Source organism: Pogona vitticeps, chromosome 4, assembly GCF_051106095.1.
Source record: "Pogona vitticeps strain Pit_001003342236 chromosome 4, PviZW2.1, whole genome shotgun sequence".
Classification (NCBI taxonomy): Eukaryota; Metazoa; Chordata; class Lepidosauria; order Squamata; family Agamidae; genus Pogona; species Pogona vitticeps.
Genome location: NC_135786.1, coordinates 221,821,145 through 221,848,556, shown reverse-complemented (window position 1 = coordinate 221,848,556; position 27,412 = coordinate 221,821,145). Strand labels below are relative to the sequence as shown.

Genomic DNA, 27,412 nt, shown 5'->3' with positions numbered 1-27,412 from the left:
CTACAGGAAAATGCAGATAGAAAAACACATGTATGCACACGCGCGCGCACACACACACACACACACACACACACACACACACACACACACACACACACACACACACACACACACACACAAAAACACACAAAACTGAGCAAAGTTCTCTGTTCATTGTTATGGATAGCATTCATCTTAGATGATCTCTGGGAGCAAAATAAAATTGTTTTAAAAATCATCTTTCATCCATGCAAATGTGTTACAGTGATAAGTGTATCAAATGTTTTAGACTAAATTCCCATAATACTTTACCATACTGACTGGCACTTATAGCAGTTATTATCCAAAAGACCTGGTTATCAACCCATGAGATATGGTATTGTGCCATCACAAAATGCAGATGCATCTCCTCTCATCTACAATACACACAGAGAGACCTTCACAGAATATCAGGTTGGACAACTGAGCTCCTAAACATCGTGGTGTACTAGAAGAATGTGCTTAACCTCTTCCACTTCTCACATACTTTCAGCTTCGCCCCCCATATCACTCATCCTTGTCGTTTTATCCCCATCAAGTCTCCCAAGTTCGATAGAAACTGCAGCATGCTTGATGCCGACCTCCTCATTGTGGTGGTGACTGAATATTGTTCTGCCATTCCTTGCACTGCAATTCCAAATCAACAAAAAGAAATATAAATTCTCATTCAGTCACCCCAGAGTGGCACATACAAACCAGCGTCCCAAGAACACTGAGTGCTAGGAAATGGAGCCTTGGTCACTTCACTGTAAGGAAGGTTCTTCCTAAGGCAACTGAGGATCCGAACAAGGTGGGTCACCTTCACTGCTTCCAGTTATTTCATCCTCCTTCTCTGGATTCCATCTAAAAAGACCAAACCAAAATGTGAGTGCACAGAGGAAAAGCTGCAAGCTAGTAATAGTTGTGAAATTATACATCGTCATCATTGCCAATTTTGGGGCACACCTAGTAAATAGGGATATGCATTGTCCTCAGACAAATGTGTCCCATGGACACCATGGTGAAGCATATTAGACGAAGCATCTGTAGGGTAAAAATGTTTAAAATGAAGAAGACATAAGCAGGTGAGGAAGGACACAGAAGCTAAAGAAGATACTGAGCTGAAGCCAGTGGAGAGTGTCATCTTCACCTTGGAAATGGACTTTTCATGCTTGACCTCCTGAAAGGTAATATATTTTATTTATTTAATTTATTATATTTATACCCCGCTCATCTAGACCAGTGGTTCTTAACTTTTGTTACTCGGATGCTTTTGAACTGCAACTCCCAGAAACCCCAGTCAGGACAGCTGGTGGTGAAGGCTTCTGGGAGTTGCAGTCCAAAACTCCTGAGTAACCCAAGGTTAAGAACCAGTGATCTAGACCAAAGGTCTACAAACATGTCTACTATAGAGACATGTTTCTGTAGTCAACCAAGGTCCTTGATCACAGAGCTATACCAGGAGGTTTCTTTTTTTCTACAAAAAAACCCCTACTTGCTATGCTGATGGATGGCAGAAAACAGGAGAAAGAAAGAGAATGAGGTGGAATGCCAGGTGGTGTGAAGAAAGAACAATCTCCTTACATTGCCCTTTTAAGAGGGCATCAAAGAGGACTGTGCCCATTCCCATGGTAAAGTTCTTCACTCAGGGCTTTCTTCTAACCATTAGAGAAGAAGAAAAAAAGAATGGGGCAAATTACACAGTGTGCCCAAGCCTGCAAGCTGCTGCCGGCCTTACAAAGAAGCTTGTCTGTCTTGTCTGTAAACATGGGGCCTGCTGCAGCTGCAACGTCTCCCCCAGCCTTATGGCTGGTATTTCCCCATTTGCAGGAATGGGCTTTTTCCAGAAATCTGGACCTGCAAACATACTGATCTGGACCCAGAGGAACATTGGCTTGGAAGGTCTTCAAAAGGCCACTGGACAGATAAGGCAGCCATCTTTGTGCCCCTTTTTAAGTGGGTCCAGGAGCTGGTGGGCATCCCTGCTGTTAAAGCTTCCACCTTCATTTCCAGTTGTGGCGTGTGATCCCATGAGAGATAGCCAACTCTTGTCTTAAAACAGGCAAGTTATCTCTGTAATAAAATTGTCATGTTTATAAGCAGGGTGACATAGTTCTTGATGGTTAAAATACTAAATTCTTTAGAAATTAGATATGTTGTTTCCCCCCTCAGTGATAAGAGAGCCTGTTTTTAAATAGCTCTCATTTACCCATTTAAATTACAAAACAGCATCTGCTCCAGCTATGTAATTCACTTTTCTTTTCTTGAAAGGGAATGAAATCACCATATCTGATTGACAGCCCACTCTGTCTACCGTTCATGTCAGACAGTGGCTAGCAACTTAAGATGTCCATAGATACAAGTTGTCTCTGCCTTGAAATATAATAACACTTCCTACAGAGATGTAGTAACATTCTCAACATTCACCCCAAACATACTGTTCTTGACAGTAAGAACTGTTCAGCGGTGGAATGGACTGCCTTGAAAGGCAAGAGACTCTCCTTCAATTGAAGTTTTTAAATAGAGGTTAAATAGTCACCAACTGGGGATGCTTTAGCTGTGGATTTCCTGCTTTGGCAGGAAGTTCAGTGACCCTTGGGATCACCTGCAGCTCTCCAACTCTATGAACTTATGATTCTACCATTCTATGAAAGCTGTTGACAGGGCAGAGGAGAGCTGAAGATGTTAGCTATCTAGAGCCATGTATCCTAGAGCCAGGAAATATATAAACAAGAAGTGGCTCCTCTGTGACAGTTTCCATAAAGGACAGAATATGTGCATGCTGCATAGTTTTTAGGTAAAGGTAAAGGTTCCCCCTGACATTTAGTCCAGTCGTGTCTGACTCTAGGGCGCGGTGCTCATCCCCGTTTCCAAGCCATAGAGCCAGCGTTTGTCCAAAGACAGTTTCCGTGGTCACGTGGCCAGCATGACTAGACACGGAATGCCATTACCTTCCCACCAAGGTGGTACCTATTTATCTACTCGCATTTACATGCTTTCGAACTGCTAGGTTGGCAGGAGCTGGGACAAAGCGACGGGAGCTCACTCCGCCGCGTGGATTCGATCTTACGACTGCTGGTCTTCTGACTCTGCAGCACAGAGGTTTCTGTGGTTTAACCCACAGCACCACCACCAAATTTGCTTAAATACCTCTAGCTGCACTTCTGAATAGTGTCAAGTTTCCCAGAGCCCACCCACTTTTCTCCTCAACAGCCACTTACTCTGAAACATGAGTAGTAGAAAGATTTAAAGGTTTCATTACTTGCAGCAGAACAAATCAAACAGCAAACTGACAAGCCTTCTTTTCAGCAACAGAGCTCAACAGACTAATAGCTACCAGCAGACAACAGAGGGTGGGAAACCAAGCAGAGAGGTGGGACTCTCCTTGAATCAAAGACTGGAGGGAATAATTGGTTACTGTTAGAAAGACTGACCATCGCCCCAGCCCAGAAAGGTCTCTCTGAGCCACACCTACTAGAGGCAGCATATGAGGCTGCAAAAAGATTAAAACAACTGAAAACATTAGCAGTAGCTGAACATGCCTTAAAACAAGCTAGACATGAAATTCTATTTCAAAACACAGAAGTACTGGACAACACCAGCAATCATTATGTTAGACTGCACAGGGAAGCCATTGAAACATCAACGTAGCTTCAACAAAAAAGAGGAAAGTCTGAAACTGAACGCCTGGCTTCCAACACTGAAATATACAACCTGCAGAAGGTCAACGAACTCTACCCAGCCACAAGGAACTGGGATCATTGCACAAAAGAGACCAGCTAAAGACACCCATCAACCACAGTGACAGATAATCTCTCCTACTTATCACAACAGTACATCCACAATGAAAACACGCTGATCACCCTATCTCCTGAATAGGACAAAAGCTGTTCCCACAGCTGTAAATACTCAACTATCCAAGAAACAGCAACAGAGCATGGACAGAGTTCCTACTCCAGTCCTCTGAAGATGCTGGCCACAGAGATTGGCGAAACGTGAGAAAGAACAACCTTCAGAACACGGTCAAAGAGCTGGTCATGCTGCTTGTCATGTATTTCTTCTATGGTGGAGACTGACAAACTAGCCACTGACTTAACATTTAGATGCCAAAGCATATAAAGTAGCTGTCTTTCCTTCATGTCTCGAAGCTAACACATAGGAGCAGCAGAGAGTTAAATCAGTGGATTGTGGGATAGGCATTCTCCAAATCTGGGCTTCAAGCATGTTTTTAGCTGTTTTTGTCTGCAGTATTTTTGAGATTAACTCTATAAGAATGAAGCTTGATTTATCATTTAGGGGAAAAACATGTTTGCATGTCATTTTCTGTCTGTCTGACATCGTTATTGCTAGGGGCCATTAGGATGTCACTCCTAAGATTGCTTTCTCACAAGCGGAAATCTTTTCTTTAAAAAGGCAGAAAAGCAGAGCAAATACAGGCAGTTAACCATTGAACAATGGAAGTCAGGAATGAAGCCTCTTTTCATCACATTCTTCTAATGGTTATAAAAATCTGTAGTGACAGAAACTAGGCTGAAACCAGACGTTTTTCTGGCTATTGTTAAAGGGCTTTTCACTTGATGTTTTCAGGGTTTTTTCTGTGCAAAATTAACAGCAGAAATATATTTAATAACCAGCAAAAATTTAAGGAGGCTGTTTCAGTAATATTCAGTTTTACATAAGGAAGAGGATCACAATTATGGAATACCATGTATGTTACTTTTTCATCCTGCCCTTTTTCCATTGTCAGCAATACAGTTAATTTACCCCAACATAAAACTCCAATTTTATTTATTTCTTGGATTTATACTCCACCCTTCTACCATGTGCTCTTTATCCTGTTGCCTTATATTTTGCCCTATAGTCCTGAGGAACTGGGAATGCAATCCATGAAAGCTGAAATCAGTTTCAAGGTTTCATAATTCTTTCTGTATTTTCATTATACAAGCCAGTTAAACATCATTTCAGCAGCAAGCAAGGACAACTCTGTCTGTCTAATATGCCATCTTGTTTCCGAGACTCAAAGTGGCTCCTGTGTATGTTAGGTACCACCGAAGTTGCAACCAATGTATGGTGACCCTAATTGGGCTTTCAAGGTAAGTCAGATATTTAAGGAATGGTTTTACCAGTTCCACCCCATCAGTTTCCATGGCCAAGTGAGGATTTGAATTCAGGGCTCTGGACACCTACTCCCTCAGTTTATCAACTGCACCACACTAGATTTTCTGAAGTGACTCGGTATAATTTGATGCTATAAATGTAATACAGTACTTGATTATAACATTAAAGCATAATTATCATGTTAAAAAAACACAGTGAGATTAATCTCAGTGATGCAGAATCCCCTTTCATTCATTTAGGCTGTTTCACAAAAAATGCAGCTGTTGTTGGTCAGCTGCATTGTTTTCAGCTGTAACCCTACCCTGCCTACCTCTTTCTGCTCCAAAGAAACAGATTCAAGAGAACTATTCTATGATCTTCATTTGTTAAAAAAAAATTGACACTAGAGCTCCATACGTTTTGTGCTTATTGAGGTTGCTTGGTGTCATGTATTGAGAAATACTATGTCTGAGATTCAAAAGGCAGACTCAAAAACATCCTAGTCGACAAGGGAGACATTGTGGTAGTAATAACAATCCTGTAAACCAACCATCTCTATTGATTAATTTGTAATTGTTCGTTTCTCATACCTAATCCAGTTCCCTGGACACTTCTGATATATCAGTCCAAAGACAATATACAGCAATATACACACTGGGGTCTGTAGTTGTCTGAACAAACTTAACAAACTCAGGAGCACGTGAATAATCCAGCAGTACAACTACTGTTAATTAGTAGCAGTGATAGTAGTTGTAACGCTGAATCAGGTGCTCTTGAGTTTACTAACTTTGTTCAAACAACTTCAGCCCCCAGTGTGGACTAAAGCAGGACTGGATGGAACAAATCATGCTGTATAGCAATGTATGTTTTTCAATCTAGCAAAAAATCAGTCAAATGTTACATTCCAATAAGGAAGGAGTGGAGAACTGCTAGATAGCTCAGTCGTTCAGGTATCTGGCTGCAGAGACAGAGGTTGGGAGTTTGATTTCCCACTGTTCCTCCTTGACAGGGGTGCAATCAATGATCTATAGCAGTGGTCCCCAACCTTGGGCCTCCAGATGTTCTTGGACTACAACTCCCAGAAGCCTTCACCACCACCTCCAAGAACATCTGAGGCCCAAGGTTGAGGACCACTGATCTATAGGCTACCTTCCACTTCTGCAGTTCTTAGATGATGGTGGTGTTGGTGATAGCGATGACTTGGCAAGCAACCCAGAAGCTCAAACTATTTTCCTCCAGTGCACACAACTGTGTTGCGTACTGTTTGAGTCCTTGAGATATGCAATTCCATGTATCCCCATGCACTCAGACTTTGATGGATTATATAACACACAGGGACGTTGTGCAGAGAGGGGGAGCTCAAGATCAAAGACCATGTTTTGCAAGCAGAGAATCAGCACAACCCCTTGTGTTTCCAGTGTTACCACACCGTTGTTCACATATCTATGCAAATGCATATGCTTCTACCCACGATCTGCTGTAGAAGTGCGCACAGGATAGGTTACAGCTTGCACTTAGATGAGGAGGATGAACTAGCTGGAGAACTAGTGGGAAGTTATACTTCGCAAAAGGAAAACAACTGAGAGGTACAGATGCCAATTTAACAAAGAAAAGGCAGGAGGAAGAAGGGTTTTCCCATGCTCGAAGCAAAGTGTCAAGAGTCTGTAGTTTAAGAGAACTGCACCTTATTTCTCAGCTTTTCTTAAATGTTTTATTATCTGCCTTGCAATGTAGAGGAATAACAGTGGGTGTCTGACCCATCAAGGAAGTGAGGGGCATGTCCATCTCACCCTGATTAGCTTTTAACATTCCTTTTGCATTAATATATTTCTGGTTTGAGTCAAGGAAGAACTTCAATAATGTGATCAGATTACTTGAAAAAAGACAAAACAGAGGAAGGCTTTCTTGTGGGAGTAGAAGCTGGAGCACCAAAGAACTTCTAGGTCTGAAGTCCAAGTTCCTCTGTATAGGTTTTGGACAGTGCAAATCTTCCCTCAGTTTTCCTTCTCTCATTTGATACATGGTGTGGGAAGGCTTTTGCACTGAGTGCAAATTGGGAGGGGGAGTGCAAGTGAGAATGAAATATAGAATCATTTGTATCTCCAAAATAGTATATCCAAATACGGTAAGAAGTAGTTTAGAATCACATAAAAATGCAGTTGGAAGGGGCCTATTGAGTCCAACTCCCTGCTCAATGCAAGAATCCAAATCAAAGCAGATCTGACAGACGGTTGTCCAATTTTCTCTTGATTGAGTCCAGTGTCAGAGCACTCACCACCTCCTGAGGTAATTGGTTCCATTGTTGTACTATTCTAACAGTTGAGAAGCTTTTCCTGATATTCAGTTTAAATCTGGCTTCCTGTAACTTGAGCCCATTGCTGCATGTCCTGCACTTTGGGATGATCGAGAACACATCTTGCCCCTCCTCTGTATGGCTACCTCTCAATTATTTGAACAGCGCTATCACATTTCCCCTCAGTCTTCTTTTCTCAAGGCTAAATATGTCCAGTTCTTTCAATCTTTCCTCATAGGGAACATGTCAGCTTGGCTGTGCTAGAAAATGTTCCTGTATTCCTTGGCTGCAAAGTGGAATAATATGTGTCCATTTTACCCTGCCGTATAAGCAGAATGCCTATGGTAGGATGTCTTGGGAAGATCTTATTTATTTACTTATTTATTTACAATACTGTACTTTCCCTTGCTTTTCTCCTAAAAAGGATCCAGGCAGTATTTAAAAAATGAACATCATAAAATCTAAACACAACTCATTATTAAAGTATTAAAAAGAATTAAACATCATATTAAAATACTTACAGATAAAAGCAGTGCTAAAAGAACATTTATAAAACAGTAAAAATAAATCAGTCCCTTTAAAAAAAGAACTAGATAGAGAGTCACTAAAAGAAAACCTCCTTGACTTTAGGCATTCATTTGCACCCCATGCTATGAATAATGCTCCTCATACCCTTGTTGGAAGGAGACATATCTGTGGAAGTCATATTCCTTTAGCTTTCCAAGGGTGCTTAGAAAATGCTTGTACTGTGTTGGCGAGCCTCTAACTGTTCTGAAAGACTACAGCTTTCCAGGCAGTCTCAGTTTTCCAGGCAGATTCAAGTAATAAACACACCAGAGCTTGAAAATTGCTATTATGAATTATGTAGGTATCTGCAATTGGGTACTTTGGAGGGATAATGAGGGCAAAAGAAAGATACGTTTCAAAGCAATATAACAAATAGTTATACACTTCGCTCTTGCTGTAGCAGGCAACACTTTCTAGTTATTTTCTGATGGTACTTTAAAAGAGCATTTTAAGACATTTTATATCCAAAATTCTGGACAATAATTTTTCAATTTTCAATCATTTTATTCTTCATCTTAAGGAGCATGTCTGTCTGTCTGTCTGTCTGTCTGTCTGTCTGTCTGTCTGTCTGTCCGTCCGTCCGTCTTCCTTCCTCCCTCCCTCCCTCCCTCCCTCCCTCCTTCCTTCCTTCCTTCCTTCCTTCCTTCCTTCCTTCCTTCCTTCCTTCCTTCCTTCCTTCCTTCCTTCCTTACTTACTTACTTACTTACTTACTTACTTACTTACTTACTTACTTCTTGTTTTTGGCAGGTATTGTTGGACTAAATATTAGAATTTGTGGTTTGAAGGAATGAGTTTTATCTTTCTTGTATGTTAGTAACACCAATATACCGTATTTTTCCGTGTATAAGACTATATTATTTTTATATATTTTATTTATTTTATTTATATCCTGCCTATCTGGTCAGTTAAGACCACTCTAGATATTAAAATCTTTAGACTAAAAACTGAGAGTTGTCTTATACATGGAAGTAAGCTGAGGAGAGAACAAAAAGAAGTGGAGGGGAAAGTAGGGATCAAAGCAATCCTGCAGGATACCTTGTTAAGCCCCACTTATTTTTCTTAATTTTAGATTAGAAAACGGGGGGACCTCTTATACATGGGGCGTCTTATACACAGAAAAATATGTCAGTCTGTTCTTACCATGCAACTTAATGAACTTCTTTTGTGAAGAAAAAAATGTGAAAGCAAGGGTCATCTGACAACCTCAAAGTATTGAGCAGCATAGTGAGATCATTTTAAAAATAATGTTCCAAGCTTTTTTCCCACCTTTCTTTCATAAATACAGGCACTAGCCTTTGTAAGAATGTTGTGAAATTACAAGAATGATATACAAATGCCACCATAATTCTAAACTCTCAGGTATTCTCTCTCAAGTTGTTGTGCTATGTCTCAAGTCAAAACTAACTTATTAGGGCTTACAAGGTAAGTGAGGTAGGAGTGGTTTTACCAGTTCCACCACCACCACCCCAGTGAGCTTCCATACTAAGCAGGGAATCAAACCAAGGTCTCCTGAGTCCTACTTGTCACTCTAACTATTACGCCACCCTGGGTATCTTCTTAATTGGAGTAACCCCAAAATGATTACAAAATCACGACCACTAAATCCCAAGCCATTTGTCAGTTAGTTCTGAGGTAATGTTTTTATTGGTATAGTGGGATGGGCCATTGCAGGTCAATGGGCTGACATTGCTTACTATACACTTCTCTTGAAATGCAGAACTTCAGCTACAAGTCTGACAATCATAACAAAAGCAAAACAATAGGCAAGATGCCCAAGCATGACTGCTCATAGCTCTAATTTGACACAGCCTCCTGACCAGTAACAGTTTGCGACCAAGATGAGAGGGGTGTCCCCCTGAAATTTTGGGGTGAGGCACCTCCATCCCATTCCGTGATCCACCCATGCTCCTGGCACCATACACAATGCTTATTTCTTTGTTATTGAAGCAATAAAGTGTCAAGTAAGTCAAAACGATGAGGATGTTAAATAAAGATGGGAGGAAGATGGGCATTGTTAAAGTGATGTGTGTTTGTATACAGATTTAGTGGCTGTTTTAAAAAGTAGGAAAGCAATCAGTAGGGCCTCTCGCCACACTCAGAATATTCCAGTTTAATGAGATGACAATGTATTCACTAATCAATGAATTGAAACTTGCAGATCTCTAGGATGTATTGATTCATAGTCACTGGCTATACATTAAACTCTGATCTTCCAGCAGGGGCTATGGCTCTTTATGAGGGTGGACTCTTTTCACTTCCTACTGCTCGCATGTGTCCACCATGTGAGCGAATGGCTTTCTTGGAGCAAGTCATTACTATTTCCTTGTGTGAACAGAAGCCTGTTCTTATAAATAGGGCAATTGCTACTTGAGTCAATGGCAGCCTAGAGATCACACAACAGCTCCACAGGTAGAGCATTGCACTCCAGTCACTTCCAAGAAGATAGTGGCTTGAAAGTCTGGCTGCAGCAAACAGTTACAACAATTTGATAATTGTCATGGGTGCTGTACATCTTGCAGACTCCTGGGATCTGTTGTTTTTGCAATATATAAAAGTCTCTCCTAAGGAACTCTAATGCAGTGTTTCTTAAGCTGGGGGTCGAGACCCCCAAAAGGCTCATAAAGTGTTTTCTGGGGGCAGGGGTCATGGGTCACTTTATATGTGTTGTAGACCTTGTTAAATAATTTCTTCCCTGACCTTCCGGAGGGGGATATTAAAATGTGTGCCTATGTATGAGGAACAGGCTGGGGGTGGGGAAGGAGAAAGAAGAGTCTCCTTCATGAGAAGTGATAGGTTTACCAAATTTAAAATGCCTTTTTATGCAAATGCAGGGGTCACAGGTTACTTGGCTATTATAAAAAAAAGATCACAACTCGATAAGGGTTGGATACCTCTATATTCCCCTGAAACACACACACACGCACAAAAATGCTCCCCCCGCTGGAAACCTCAGGGTTCCATAGAATGGAACAGTGTGACAATATGCAGTGTCAGAGTGTTAAAACTGTGTAGCACAAACACATGCTAAAAGAGAATGTATTCTTCTAAAAACCATAGCATTAATCGCTTTATTCGGGGTTTCTTTCTTGTTTTAAGAAAAGTTTTCCAAAAGGTATTAGGAACACTCTTTCAATTATTTACTGGAACATATTTTTCTGCCTTTTAGTATTGTACTGTTCAATGTTTTATAGTTCCAACGCCTGAGGTCAGATCAACAGCATTAAAAAAGGAAATTAATTATTAATTATTAGTACTAGCAAAATTCGTAGAGGCTGCTCGTTGTAAATCATCTCACACTCTTAGCCCGCAGTAGATCATAACAATTCCAGAGAATAGTAGTTCGTATCATAAAATCCTTCTTAGATGGTGCTTTTTCAGGCAGTAGGTTGGGGAGAGATTGTCATTGATGACCTCAAAAAGCTGAAGATGGTACTGAGATTTTTAAGGTTATAAGAGGAGGATCTTATTTTGTCACTGGGACTCTGTTTAGTAGCTTTAGGTGGCTTCTTTGAAGACTGGGGAATTTTACTCGTTTATTAAAAATTATATTCTGCACGTTTCCTGCAGTGCTCAAGGTAATCTATATACACATACCATACCCCAAGTGATCTCCTGTCTAGGCATGGATCAAACCCAGATATGCTTTCTGTATCAAGGAGAGCACTTAGATCAGATTGTTTTAACTGTTAAGTACTATCCATTCTTTAATTATCACCCCTTAACTTGTACAGTCATTTTTGGGTTTCTGTGTAGGATTGTATCAGATTTGACTTTTCTTCTCTGTTTTTTTTTTTTTTGTGTGTGTGTGTGTGTGTGTTGTTCCAACACAAAGCAAAGAAATGAACATGTGAGTACCAAAACATCTGCAACTGGAACCATTTTCTGAGAGAAGGGTTGCATTTTCTGACAGAATTGCAAGGGTGCCAATATTTTTTTTGGCCATGGCAGTATGTCTTCCCTTCCTGTTTCACATGCCCAAATCCCATGTCTTCCAGTTCCACTGTTCCACGAACATGATGAGAAAAATCCTGGATCAGAGTTTTTGCCTAACACTCGTAGAATATTCCCCTCTACCAAATGAAGGCTTGGAAAGGAAAAAGAAACAACTAAGAGAAATACAAAAGGGCTGGATTCCCCAAATATTCCCTTCCAATACCAAAGCAGTGTGTTCTCTGAGATGTTAACCTGTTGTTGTTGTTGTTGTTGTTGTTGTTGTTGTTGTTGTTGTTGTTGTTGTTGTTGTTGTTGTTGTTGTTGTTGTTGTTGTTGTTGTTATGTGCTCTCACGTTGCCTCTGACTTATGGTGACCCTATGAAGGAGCAAGCTCCAAAATTTTCTTTCCCCAGCAGTTCTTCTCAGCACTTGTAAACTCAAGCCTATGGCTTCCTTTTCATATTTGGTCTTCCTCTTGGCTTCTCATGATCTGCTCAAAGTAGGACAGCCTCAGTTTAATCATTTTTGCCTCTAAAGATAACTCAGGATTGATTTGATCTCAGAGTCATGTGTTTGTTTGTTTTTTGGCAGTCCAGGGTATCCGCATAGTTCTCCAGCACCATACTGCAAATGAATCTCTCTTTTCTCCCCTTTCAGTCTTCTTCGCTGTCTAGCTTTCATACCCATATGTTGTGACTGTGGATATAAGAGCATGGATTAGAGATGGGGAGGACTCACCATTTTGGTGAGTCGTCCTGCTTCATGATCCGTCAAAGCTGACGAAGCACAAAGCTCAAAACTCCCCCCCCCAGAACCAACGAAGCATGAATTTATCCATCAATTCATGGTTTTTTAAACAAAAACCTGACCCCCCTGCTGCGCCCCATTGCCACACTGCCCCCCACCAAGCTGCCATCCCCCTCCCCACCACCACTCCGCTTCCATCTTTGCAAAGGGCAGCCTGGATTCCCCTAAAGCATGCTAAGGGAATCCAGACTACCCTTTGAAAAGATGGCAGCTGCAGCTTCCCTCCCTTAATGAAGCTGCAGCCACAATCTTTGCAAAGACAGCCAGTGTCCCTTACTGCAGGCCGTGGCTGCAGAGGTCACTGCAGCGGGCAGCTGACAGCAGTACTGGATGGTGGCAGCAGCTAAGGTAGGGACAGGAAGGGGCAGGGGATAGGCTGTGGGGGTGGGTAGCTGCCTATCAGCCCACCGATCATCTGATCAGCAGGCCCATAGGCAGAATGGGAAAGCCATAGGAATAGTAGGAAGGCTAGCCTTACCTCTCTTCCTATGGGGGACGAATAAAAATGGGGAAATATTTGTCCCTTTGTATTTGTCGGGGTCTCTGGAACTGATGAATATGAAGGGATGAATATTGAATGAATCAGCAATTTCTTACTAATATTGCATTTTTTTTATTTGTCCCCATGTCTAGTGTGGATTATCTTGGCCTTTGTCTCCAGTACACTTACATTTGATGATCTTTTCTAATTCCTCAGTCACCTTCCAATTTCTTTGGACTAATTATTAAACCAAGGTATATAAGATCTTTAACAATTTCAGTCTCTTCGTTGTTAACATTAAAGTTGTGTAATTCCTTTGTAGTCATGACTTTTGTCTTCATAAGGTCTAGCTGCAGTCCTGCTTTTGCACTTTCTTCAATTTCATCACAAGTTGTTTCAATTCATTATTGCTTTCTGCCAGCTGACTTTTATCTGTTTTTATATTCTAGGAATTGATCTGTGTTAATTACAAGCGTGTTAGAGCTGTCTTGTTTCTCTACCTGCAAGGTCCCGCAAGGAGGTAGGAGGGATGGCTTGTAGACAAAGGGCCTTTTTGGCAGCTGCCCCCAGACTATGGAATGCCCTCCCGACTGAGATTCATCTCGCGCCGACACTGATGACATTTCGGCGCCAGGTCAAAACCTTCCTGTTCCAGAAGACTTTGAATTGAAATTATATCAACTGTGGGTCCTGATGGCAATTTTTAGAGTATCTATTTTAATTGTATTTTAATTGTTTTATCTTTATTTATTTATTTTAATTGTATTTTAATTGTTGTAAGCCACCCAGAGACCTTTGGGTAGAGTGGGCAGCATATAAGTAAGTAAGTAAGTAAGTAAGTAAGTAAGTAAGTAAGTAAGTAAGTATGTAAGTAAGTAAGTAAGTAAGTAAGTAAGTAAGTAAGTAAATAAATAAATAAATAAATAAATAAATAAATGTTTCCAATGAACTTCCATCTACCCTGTGCACTCTAGAGTTGTGATGCTTTGTTTGCAGTCCTGAAAAGCATTTCTAGGTGCTAAGGCTCTGTTTTCATTTAAACTTTTGGATGGGTGCACTTTAGCCATTCCTATTCATATTCTCCTCTTCTGGCACCAATCTGCCTCCCATACTGTTTATAAATTATTTATATCTTGGACAGTTTGCCATATAAAATCTAATCTGGAACCTTTACAACAGACTTACCCAAAGTACCCTTGATGATAAGGGCAATAATAATAACCATATGCTGTCAACTGATTTCTGACCGGTGCTAACACTTTCTAGGGGTTCTCTAGGTAAAGGATATTTAGAAGCAATGTACCATTCCCTTCTTTTGGGGATGCTTTGGGTAGAGAATCTTATTTGACCTGAAGAGCTGGAACGGACCTTATCAATCATAGAGTCCAGCCACTGTCAAGGAGACACAGTGGGGACTCGAACTCCTTACCTCTGGCTCTACAGCCAGATCCTTAAACCACTGAGCTATCAAAAATTACTTTGATAGTAATTGGTGTAGTTGCCTTAGGAGTTGGCACGCCCAAGCCAACTACACCAGAGCACAAAGTGCTGTCCTCTGTATATGTCGGCCACAAAGACTGGTGAAACGTTAGGACGAACAACCTTCAGAACACGGCCAAAGAGCCTGAAAAACCCACAACAACCAAAAAATTACTTTGTTGGCCTACTGCTCATGCTGACTGGAGGATTATGGGAGTCATAGTTCCAAAACCTATTGGTTCCAGGCTCTATTTATGCAATTATTAGTCCATGAACTAATATCACTGCTTGATTATTTTTATGGCTTTTCTGAGCTTCTGATGTTTAGCCCATTCACCAAGTGCAGGAATCAGCAATGGAGCAATCAGCTGTTGCCGGCTTTTATTCTCTTCATTACGGCTACAAATGTTGGTCTTCATCCATTGTAATCCCTTAATGGAGGGTAAAGGAGTCCTAGGGAGCCTCAGTGTTCTCCAACAGCATGCTTTAATAGTTTTCTGTTCTTGGAACTCAGCAGTACATTGTTTGCCATCAAGTGTTTGAATGATAGACAAATTAAAAATGAAATGGATCATTTTGGGAGGCAAATGTTCACATGCACACATACAGAGAGGCAGAAAAAGGAAGGAAGGAACACATGAAAAAACAAAAACCCAGAGGAACATAAATAAATAGAAAATATGGATTATGAATGTGATGTAAGCATTAGAAGAAGCATGATAGCAGAAATATGCAGCATGGCTTGTCTTACTAGCATGGGAAAAGACAGTAATGTTGGGAAAAAGATGAAGACAGTAGGAAAAGAGGAAGACCACATGAGAGATGGATTGATTCAATAAAGGAAGAGAAGGCCTTGAGTTTTAAAGAACTGAGCAGGGCTATTGTTGATACGGCTTTGGGGAGCACTCATTCATAGGGTCACATTAAGTGATCACCTTAAGTGACCCTATGAATTAATGATTTGATGTTATACAGAAACATGTTCTCTTTCCCCTGCTCTTTTCTGTCATTAGGAATAACCCAGAGATCACAAGTGCTGACCTTATGACTGTCATCATTAGGAATTACCCACTGTCCTGCATTAAGCAGAGCTATTCTTACTGTGGCCAGAATTTTTGCAGGTGAGTTTCTCTGTGCAATGGGAACAGTATCATTAAGCATCAGCAGATCGCTGCTAATGAAAAACTTCCTTTTTCAATTTGTCTAGTTTCATGTGAGCTGTGTGCACTCTGAAATTGAAGTAGGAAGTCTTTAATCAGTGGTACTTTACTACTGCTGCTGCTCACATCATTGCCATTGCTTAGGTGGAGCTGCACAACAAAATGTTAGCCTGTACAATACAGTACAGCAGGCATAACAGGTGTCTTTCCAAGCATTTCCCAGCTATTGCATTCACACTTGACATTTTAAGAGATCACCATGTGAAAGGGAAACCAAAAGGAATTTTTACAAGTGAACTTTCTCCTTAATACTTTGCACTTCTAGAGATCATGCCAATGTTTATCTCCTTGCAGAATTTTCCCAGAGCCGAAATACTGCCTGGGAGAAACAGCTGAAAGGAGCTTATGCATGGTGTAATTTGATGCCATACCAATGTAACAAAGCAACCTCTAGGTGCCATAAGTCGGGAAAGTGCAATGGCAGTCAACAAGGCCAAACAAGCATACCCCAGGCTTATTTTGTTCCCTGCTCGCAGCTCTGTACAACACAGCCTGCAGATCTCTGCTTCACCAGCATAAGCTGATGAAGCTGCTTGCGTTGTGTCAGACCACTGATATATCTCTCGCAACATTACCTCCTGCAGCTGGCAATGGCTCACCAGGATCCACAGCAGTGATATTTCCCAAAAAATATAGAAAAATATTACTTGGTTGGAGGATTCTGGGAGCTGTAGTTTCTCCTACCCTTAAAAGGAACTTTTCTGTCCCCTGTTTTGAACTCATTTAATGGAGACCTATTATGCCTTGCACATCCATATCTCCTCCTAGGAGCCCTGAATCACATCCCAGGGAACATTTGTTATCCCATATGCAGGCTCTTACCTTTTTTTCCATCTACTCAAAGTACATCTACTGCATCAGTGATATAAATCAAGGATAAATTACACAATTCACTTTGGGAAGCCAAGCTTGATAACACAGAGTGCCTCCTTTCTAGCTTCTCCCAATAAACTTTTTCATAGATGGTATAGCAAAGTGTTCATCATAATATTCCCAGATGGAGGTGGCAAAAACATGGGTAATTATGGTAATGGAAAATATTAATAGTGAATCAATTGGGAAAGGCCATGTGTGTCTTGCCAAGAATAAATAGATGCCATAGTCTTGGAGAAGCAGGAGCAGCTTGTGATCCAGGAGATAATACATAAAAATAACAACAGCAATGATAACTAATACTGTTGGGCAAGTTTTCGCCCTATTCCAAAGCATACTTTCTAAGAAGGTATTCTAATGAACCTATTAGCAAGTATGCTTAGGATAACTTCCGAATCGAGAAAACAGAGACAAATCTGAAAGTCAGACCCTTGGTCTATCAGTCTCAGTACTGTCAGTTCTGGATGGCAGTAGCTTGCCAGCATTTCAGGCAAGAATTTGTCCTTGTTGTACTTATGAGTTCTGAGATCTGAACCTTGGATTTTCTACATAATTGGCAAATGCTTTATCACCGAGCAATAGTCCTTTCTCTTTGGCCCTTTTTAATTCTCAATAAGTTATAGAAATGCCCTTTCTCATTGAAGTTCACACACACACACACACACACACACACACACACACACACACACATACACACACACACACACACACACACAGAGAGAGAGAGAGAGAGAGAGAGAGAGAGAGAGAGAGAACATGTGCTGGAACACTGCACATCTGGTTCTATCAAAGTGGGGCTGAGATGATCTCAGCAGCATTAAGCACCATTTGCTGGGAACCCAAAGGTTACACTCAAAAGAGGGGGGAAAAACCATAAATGGTGACCATCTTTTAATATATTAATTCTTTTCACGGTGGGGGAACTCTCTATTGCCTAGTGTCTACTGGCAGAAGAACCACAAAAGGGGTGGGATAGAGAAGGGGTTACGAGGCGTTACTCCAGATCCAAATCTCTTCCAACCCAGAGATAAAACTTTGATGCTGGCACAATGTTCATATGTAATTTCCAGTATTGCTAGGCTGGGCAGAGCAGGGGAAGGAAGATTTGAATATAGCACATCTTGAGCTGGCCTTCTGTTGGCTGAAACCGTCCCATGGCCATTTCCATCAGGAAGCACTGCACTATTACATTACAGGGCAAGCTGAGGAACGGAGCGGTTAGAAGAGCAAGTTGCTTTAAGGAAGAATTTAAAACGAATGGGTTATTTTCTAAGAAACAAAAACCTGAGGGGCAAGTTGAGAGAAGAATGAGAACTGAAGAAAAGGAAACAGCAGACAGGAAGCTGAAGTAAATGAAAAAGAAATCTCCAATGGAACCTCGCATTGCTTCAGGTCGGTGGGACATGAAGAAGCAAGGATTCCAGCAAGAGTTTTGAAGCGCTTTCTGTACAAGAAGGGCCATAATGTAGTAAAAGGTAAAGGTTCCCCTTGACATTTAGGCCAGCTGTGTCTGACTCTAGGGGGCAGTGCTCATCCCTGTTTCCAAGCCATAGAGCCAGCATTTGTCCGAAGATTTTCCGTGGTCATGTGGCCAGCGCGACTAGACACGGAATGCCATTACTTCCTCACCAAAGTGGTAATTATTTATCTACTCACATTTTTACTTGCTTTCGAACTGCTAGGTTGGCAGGAGCTGGGACAGACAAAGGGAGCTCACTCTGACATGTGGATTTGATCTTACGACTGCTCATCTTCTGACCTTGCAGCACAGAGGCTTCTGCAGTTCAACCTGCAGCACTACCATGTCCCTAATACATAATGTAGTACATGTCACTAAGTCAATTGACATAAAAACGTCTTAAATAAATGAATAGATAGATAGATAGATAGATAGATAGATAGATAGATAGATAGATAGATAGATAGATAGATAGATAGATAGATAGATAGATAGATAGATAGATAGATAGATAGATAGATAGATAGATAGATAGATAGATAGATAGATAGGACAATGCAGGCTATAAAAAGCAAAGCAGAGAGTGAAATAACACATAAACTATTTTAAATTCCAGTGAGCAAACAATTATTAGGCCATACCAAACCACAACAAACAATTTTGGCACCCAGTTGTTCATTGTCCTGTGGTTTTAAACTTAGGTGCTGTGAAATTTGCACGTTCAAGGAAAGGAAAGAGGAATGGAGAGGAACACCAGGGGGCTAGTGATAGCCACACTGGTGAGATGCTGAACTCTCCTGTTTTACGTTTGTTTCTGCCTGAAGAAGAGGAGCAGATGGTATGGGCACACTGGGTAGAAGTGGAGGCTTGCACCCTTCCAGAAGCAAAACACCAGTTAAAGGGGTTCATGTTTTCAAGCAGAATTTTTTTGTACCCTCCAAATTTCACAGCTGTGGGTCAAAGCCCCACTTGCCTTGATCTAATTACACTCTAAGGCTGCAAGTCTTCAATCTAAAGTACTTTGACCAAGAACACTTTTAATTTTTTGTTTGTTTGCTTAATTTCTATACTACCCATCTGGCAACCATCTGCAATCCTCTGGCCTGTCTGGGCAGTTTACACAGTACAATACAATACAAAGCAAAGCAATAGAATAAAATGGAACCATAAGACAAAAATAATCAATGCAGTTTGAACAAAGTGGAAATAACACTAATACAAACATTAGAATAAAATAATAAAACCATGGCGGATGGTTGAATATCTGGTTGTTAAAGCACGATTGTATCAGGAGGAATACATAGAGTCCAGGAAGGCCTATCTAAATAACCATGTTTTTAATGATCGCTTGAAAGTATCCAGTGAAGGGCCAGGCAAATTTCAGGCAGGAAACCATTCCATAGTTTCATAGGGTGACTGCTGGTTGCTGTTTTTCAAGCCTCTCTCAGTGTCAGAACTCTCAGCCACCCAGCCTGGGAAGATCTTACAGGGTGGGCATATCTAGTTGGAAGGAGGCATTCTGCCAGATAACAAGGTCCCAAACTGTTTAGGGCCTTGTATGTCAACACCATCATCTTGAAGCTGGCACAGAAATGGACAAGTAGCCAGTGCAAGGCGGCCGAGGGGAGGGGGAAGATATGTTGATGTCTCCTCACCCCACTCAGTAATCTGGCAGACAAGTTCTGGACCTGCTGGAGTCTCCGTGACAGCACCAAGGGCAGCCTCATGTAGAGGGCATTACAGTAGACTAATCTCGAGACTGCATGGACCAGCATGGTGAGGGATCTGGTGTCAAGGTAGGGGCACAGCTGAGCAATCCACCTTAGATGGAAATAGGTGGAGCGGACCACAGACGCTATCTGAGGTTCCATCGACAGCGCTGGCTCCAAGAGTATGTCCAAGCTGTGCACCTCATCTTTCATGGAAAGATAGCCCCCTCAAAAAGAAAGGGAGGCACTCACTGACACTGGGGGCACCCACCCACAGGTTTTTTGTTTTTTCCGGGTTCAACCTCAGTCTGTTATCCCTCATCCACCCCAGTACGGCATCCAGGCAGCACTCAAGGGATGGGATGGCATCCACTGCAGAAGGGTGGAAGGAGGATACTTTGGTCAATGTTATCAAAGGTGGCTGACAGATCAAGGAGGACTGACAAGGACCACTTGTTGATGTCATTGCTTCTGTCAATGTTTCCATAGTCACCCCTCAGTCTTGAAGATCACAGCTCTGCTTCACCTTGCTTTTGTTCAAACAAAGGGAAGTGTCAGAGCAAGGGAGAGTCACGAGACATCCTTCATCATATACCGTATTTGTTATTTCCTACATTACAGAGATGAGGGTATGTCCCTTGTAGTGAGTCATCAAAACCACTTTGGCAGAATCCGTGCTGACCCACCAAACTCCCAGGTGGTCAGGAAACCTCTGGAAAAGTCTGCAGCATCAAACCTGCAGATTCATCATGAGAACTAATCACAGTTCCCTGTTTCCCATTGGCATCCTTTCCTAATCACTACCTTGATAGGTCATATTTTTAAGTAGCTGTCCATTTCCCATTTGGACCCTCTCCTGGAAAAAAAAATACCTTCTTCAGAGTATTCAATCATGTTGATTGAATTACTTTCATCCTTGACCTGTGCCCTGGGGATACATAAGCTCTCTCTGGTCATGCCAAAAAGCAAATAGCCTATACCAGCCTACTGCCAACTCTTGTAGAAAGAAGTTACAGACCATAATTAGTGCCAAATATAGTTTAAACAGATGTCCGTAGTAAACAGCAATGTTCTCTGGAATGTTCTGCCATTAGATATTGTAACTTCAAATTAAAAAACAAACGCAAAATGTATTTAACCCCCCCCCCAAAAAAAACCTTGTTGTGTTTAGTGAATCAACGTGTTGCAGTAACCCAAAGCAAAAAAGTAAAATAAAATAAAATTCCACAAGCATCCTTTGTCCTTCCATGACAGCAACACATTTATCCAATTCTTCTAAACCCATAATTTAAGCAGCCAGAGAATGGCCTGAGATTGCTGCGTAATATTGTGCCTACATTATCAGCAGAAAAGAGGATGCCAAGCTTTACATAGCAAAGGGCATCTTGAATGCTGACAACAATAATGACAGCAATCAAGATGTTCTGCAGGAGACCCTCTTGTGCTCACTACCACTCACGAACATAAGAAGAACCCTGCTGGGGCCCATCTAGTCCAGCTTGCTGTATCTCACAGTGGACCCACCAGATGCCTCTGGGAGTATCTCCTGATATGCCTCCCCTAAATCTTGCATTTTGAGGTGCCTTCCTTTCAGTCCTGGAAATTATAGATTACAGATTCCCATCATGGCTTGTAAGCTGCAATGGACCTTCCCTCCAGAAATTTGTCCAATTCCTTTTTAAAGGCATCTAAGGCAGATGTCATCACCACATCCTGTGGCAAGGAGTTCCACAGACTAATAGCATGCTGGATAAATACATATTTTCTTTTGTCTGTTCTCACTCTCCCAACACTCTGAAATAAATAAAATTGCTACTTTTATCCTTTCAGTCCCAGAGTAGTTTTCAGAGATAAATGCTTGTCCCCAGAAGGTTGAGCCCCACAGACATCACTTTCTGGAAATCCCCAGATGTCCAGAGCTTCAAAGTCTTTTTAAAAAGGATTAGAAGCCAAAGCAGAGAGCAGTTGTACTGTTCTACCTTTGGCATCTTTCCAGTGGTAGATGTAGGGATACCTGAAGAATTAAATGGTGGTGCTTATGTAGGCAAGTACATCTTTGAGCCCTTTTGCAAGCAGAACTGAAGAGTCAGAGGACACAGCTTTCCTAGAACAGGTTCTTGATCTCAATAAATCTCTCTCTGAACTACCTTTCATGGTTGCATCTTGCGCTTGTTAAATCCAGTGGGATTCACTTTCTCCAAAGGAGTTAATAATCAAAAAGTTACCTTTTTGAACAGCTCTCAGAATTGCCAGCCAGCATGTTTGCTGGACATCCTGGCTAGGGCATCCTGGGACTGAAAAAGCAAAAGAGTAACTTTTCATAGTCATAGAATCATAGAAAAGTAAAGTTGGAAGGGACCTACAAGGCCATCAGGTCCAACCCCCTCCTCTCTTCAGGAATACAAGTCAAAGGATATCTGCCAGGTGATTAAGTTTTTCTTGAATGCCTCCAGTGTGGGAGCACTCACCAACTTCTGAGGTAACTGGTTCTACTGTCGTACTGCTCTAACAGTTAGGAAGTTTTTCCTGATATTCAACCGAAATCTGGCTTCCTTTAACTTGAGCCCATTGTTGTGTGTCCTACACTCTGGGATGATCGAGAACAGATCTTGCTCCTCCTCCATATGACAGGCTTTCAAATATTTGAGAAGTGCTATCCTATCACCCCTCAGTCTTCTTTTCTCACTTCTTTTCTTACTCCTTCAGAGACAGAAGAGACAGGACAGCCATGTTCTTCCTCCGGTTTGTGAACGGCTAACTTTTAAATGTCCGCACACTTTTTTCTGCTATAGAGCATGGAGACGGAACAATGGTTCTGCTGAAAAAAATTACATTATTTATATCATTTGTGGAACTATGCGATCAGCATACAGTAATTTCACAAGGATTGAAGGTTTTGGTTCCTTTTCTAGGTGAGCAGTGGGGACTTTCCACTTTTCTAGTAGGCTTACCCAGTGGTTCTTAACCTTTGTTACTCAGGTGTTTTTGAACTGCGACTCCCAGAAGCCCCAGTCAGGACAGCTGGTGGTGAAGGCTTCTGGGAGTTGCAGTCCAAAACTCCTGAGTAACCCAAGGTTAAGAACCAGTGGGCTTACCTACCAGATCTGCAGTAGAATCACTGCCTCTTTCACAGCTGTGCTCCTATTCCTTTAATAGCAAGCTGTCATATATCCTTTAATTTCATACTTGGGGGAGGGGGGACTTACCATAGTGTCTGAGCACTGCAGCAGTTGTTCTCAATACATGGTTTATGTACAAATGATGGGACACGAAATCAGTATAGAATTACACACTTTTTAATTTTTGCTTCTGTTTTTGCCTTGGCAATAATAACTATTAGATTACTAAAATTTTTTATTTACTATATTTGTGTTTTACAGTCATAATAGCAACAAAATGTACACAACAGTATTACAATTTTCGGAGACTCATAAAATTACACTTTTTGAGTAGTGGTTATTAGTGTTACTAATTATTATTATTTCTGCCATATTTCTTTAAGATTTAACCACAGAACCAAAGATTCAGATTCACTGCATTGGATTTTTCATTAAAGCATTACTGTATTGATCATGGAAAAATCTTTGACTAAACCTAACATGGCAAACGGATTGACTTTCTGGTTAAAACAAAGGAATGCTCTTGATTCAAAAGGGATATCGGTATTATCGGCAACGTCTACTGGCAAGAAAAAGCTACAGTGAACCTTGAAAGTCTGATGATGACAGAGTTATACTGAGATAGAAAGGTGAGTATGAGAGGGGTGTGAATTCTTACATTGTTTTTCTGTTCAGATTTAAGATACATCTTTAGAGAAGCACTTGCTGATTCAAATTACAATATGATCACCAATGGAAAAGAGGACAACAACATCTCATAAGCAGATAAATATAATCAGCTGAAAATGTATGGTCTTTAAAAAGTACTCAATCAAGTCAATTAATTGTGGGACTTTCTAGCAATTAGTATAGTACAGCAGGCTACGAAGGCAGACATATGTCTGTGAATTAGGGGCTTTCAATCACATGGTAAACAGACTTTATGGTGAAGTGAAAGGAAATGATAATAGCAATAATAATAATGTTCCAAGGGGATTCTAATATGGCAATTAGAGTGCTCAAAACTGGTTTACCATTCCCTTCTTCTGTGGGTTGCCTTGGGACTGAGCAGCTTGCCCAAGGCCACACAGGCTGGCTCTTCTGGACTGCACAGTAGGGAGATGAGCTCCCATCGTCTGGCTCCGTAGCCAGATACCTAACTCACTGAGCTATCCAGCCAGATGGGTGAAAGGAAAAACTTACATTTATTGTTCCTAAAAAAAAAATTAAAAATGCAGGTTAAACTTTGATTTGAGTGCAAAAGCCCTTAGAGTTGGTTTCTGTGTGTCCAAGTTTGCTGAAGACAAACATGGATACATACCAAGGGATGGCACTTCACTGCAAAGAAAGAACATGAAGTGGGAAATGATTGCATTTGGAGGAACCCTGAGAATGCACATTGTACTGTTCTACTGTCTGTCTGTCTGTCTGTCTGTCTGTCTGTCTGTCTGTCTGTCTGTCTGTCTGTCTGTCTGTCTGTCTATCTATCTATCTATCTATCTATCTATCTATCTATCTATCTATCTATCTATCTATCTATCTATCTATCTATTACCCCTCTTTTCTCACTGTAAAGGGATTCACTGGATGGTTCTACTACTGTATGGCATGCAACTGTGTACTTTGAAACAAGGCACTAGTTTGGAAAAAATATATATATTAGGCATTTAAAATGTGGATTTAACCCAGGGTGCTAAGAATTTCTTAGATCAAGAGATGTCTTAGCCCAGTGAAGAAGCAGCACTAAATCAAGTAAGGCCAAGGCATCACAAACTACACGTAAAGGCAGAGAGCTAGTATACTTTGGCCAGCTAATGAAAAAGAAGAACTACAGATTGTTCCAACTGACCAGTCAAGGTACAGTGGTGCCTCGCTAGACGATGATAATCCGTTCCACTGAAATCACTGTTTAGCGAAATCATTGTCCAGCGAAAAGCATTTCCCCATTGGAATGTATTGAAACCTGTTTAATGCGTTCCAATGGGGAAGAATCGTCGTTGTCTAGCGAAGATTAGCCATAGGAAAGCCCACTTTGCGAACCGCCGATCAGCCGTTTAAATAGCTGTCTTGCGAAGGTTAGGTCCTGAAAACACCTGTTTTGCGAGCGCGCAGGGAGCTATCAAAATTGTCATCTAGCGAAAATCGGTTTGCGAAGCAGGGACCAAACATTATCCAGCGAAATTCCCCCATAGGAAATCTTCCATTCCTATTCCACCACCACCACCCCCGTCTCTTGACGGGAATAAGAAAGCCATACATCCAGCTCCAGGGGTGCTTATAACACAGGGCTCAACCATAGGAATTCCTGTGACGCATCCGGTTGTGCTGTGGTCATGCACGAAGGCATAGTTAGAGGTGAGCTCGCTCGTCTACACGCCTTCGCCCCGTTTACTTGAGGAATAGATCCGCCGCGGACGTGTATCTCCGCGCCATTAAGGGCCGATCAAACCAGAAGCACCCCCCCTTCGTCTTCGTACCGCAGCCACATTACGAAAGAGGCCGTCCACACACGGAGGGTTCGAGCCGGCGCGCGCACCGGCGCCCACCACGCTTACGCAGAAGCGGACTCCCGAGTAGCCCCATCAGCAAACAAGGAAGACCACCTTACGATCTCGTTTTCCGCGCCCCCTCCCAATACACGCACCACCACCCTTTTCTGACAAAGACAGTTTCCATGGATCTGGAACCGGATCAATGGGATCATTCGTGTCACGAATCGAAGCGGGGGAAGAAAGGGGTCCAGACCAGGCGCTTTCGGAGCGGTGCGAATGCGGATTCCCCCCCCACCTCTCCAATAAATAATTTCATTTATCTGCCTTTCTTCGTGAGCAAACCAGGGAATCGAGCTGATTTATTGGGTTAAAAAAAACACACAGAATAATCCGACAGAGGGGAGAACGTCTTTAGTTTCGTTGGAACCGTCACACACCCGTGTCCCCAACAGCCACCCACCCACGCCCCCCACGCCGTCGCCACCGCCGCCGGGGGTCGCAATGGCTCGCTCAGAAAGGAGCGGGCGATCCTCGGCCGGGCGGTAGATGGCGCAAGCGCTCTTCCTTTGCCCACCCTTAACCCTTTCGGGCGGGACGAGACTCCTTCTTGGAAGTTCGTGATTGCTTTCCCCCCCCCCCTCCCTGCTCGCGCTTCCTCGCTTTGGCGAAAGACCTGTTTCCTTCCCCCCCCCCGCGCGCGCGTTTCCGATTTGCATCCTTGTTGACAACTTGCCAAATTAAAGCCAATGTTCCCGTAAACTTTAGACCTCGCTTTCCACAAGGTCGCGCGGAAGGGACGCGAACAGGCGGCCGGGAAAGGGGGGGGGGGGCGGCAGCCGGAGGAGCCGCCGAGAGCAACCGCAGCCTTTTTTGGGGAGGGGGCGGCGAGGGAGGGGGCGACCCAGTTAGACACGCGTGACTTTATTTACCGAGTTCGTTTAGGCAGGCTGCGCGGCTGGTCGTGGAGACGGAGGGGGTTTTAGTTTCCCCCCACGGGTGGGGGAGGGGGGGAAAGCAGACATCCCAGCAGCCGGCCTGTCGTCTGGAGGCGGAAACCCGCAACTCCGGGAGCAACACATGGTTGTGTGAACGGAGGCGATCGTGAGAAAGGTGTGTAGGAGCGCGTGCCTGCGGTTGGCGCCCGCACTGGTGCGATCCCAGCAGGCTCTCGGTACCTTCAGCAAAAGCATTGCATCGGGAGGCTTGCCTTCTTTTCCTGCCCCCCCAAACCCCCCTCGTCAGCCAATTGAGAGAGAAGAATGAGAGAACCTGCTCTATGCGCTTCTCCCCGTGTCTTTCGGGTTTGCTCACGTTCGTGATCATTCCCGGCCGCCGGCATTTCCTTGGGAAACGAAACCAGCGCCGATCGCCCCTTCCCACGCTCTCCTTCCCCCCCTCCCCAACTGAGCTTCGAAATAGTGGGGATAGAAGGCGAAAACGCGAGGGGGGGGGGAGAGAGAAAGAGGCAGACGGTCGGAGCAGCGGCGCCTCCAGAGCCACCGAGCGGCCGAAGAGTTTGATGCTGGAAAGCCACCGCGCGTCTGGTCAATTTCCAAGCGCCGCTCCTGTTTGCGGGGGCCGGGGGGGGTTGTCTTATTTTAAAGATATAATTTCTATTAGGATTTTTTCCCCCCCTCATCTCCCAGGAGGGGAAAAAGGTGGCCGGCTTGTGGCCATTCGGTGGAAGCAGCCTCGGGGGGGCAGGCTAGTGAGCGTGCTGGTTGGCGAGCCGGCTGGCTAGCTGGCAGGAGGCAAGGAAGCCCTTTCCACCCTGCAAGCTCGAACTGAGGGAGGGAGAGAGGGGGGGGGAAGACGAGCTGCCCTTTCCTCGGAGAGATGGTCGAGCCCTCTTCGTCAAGGTTGCTGTGGTAGCCCAGAAAACGCTGCTCACCATCTTCAGCACACA

General features: G+C 42.7%; 1 long non-coding RNA gene across 1 annotated transcript; it reads right to left on the bottom strand.

Annotated features, from left to right (window-relative positions):
* Nucleotides 1–411: 411 nt before the first annotated feature.
* On the bottom strand, nt 412–26,884 carry LOC144588571 (uncharacterized). Its single transcript, XR_013544186.1, has 2 exons — nt 26,776–26,884; nt 412–861 (listed from the first exon to the last, which is right to left on the bottom strand). It is a non-coding gene; the product is annotated as an uncharacterized LOC144588571 (long non-coding RNA).
* Between the last annotated feature and the right edge of the window lie 528 nt (nt 26,885–27,412).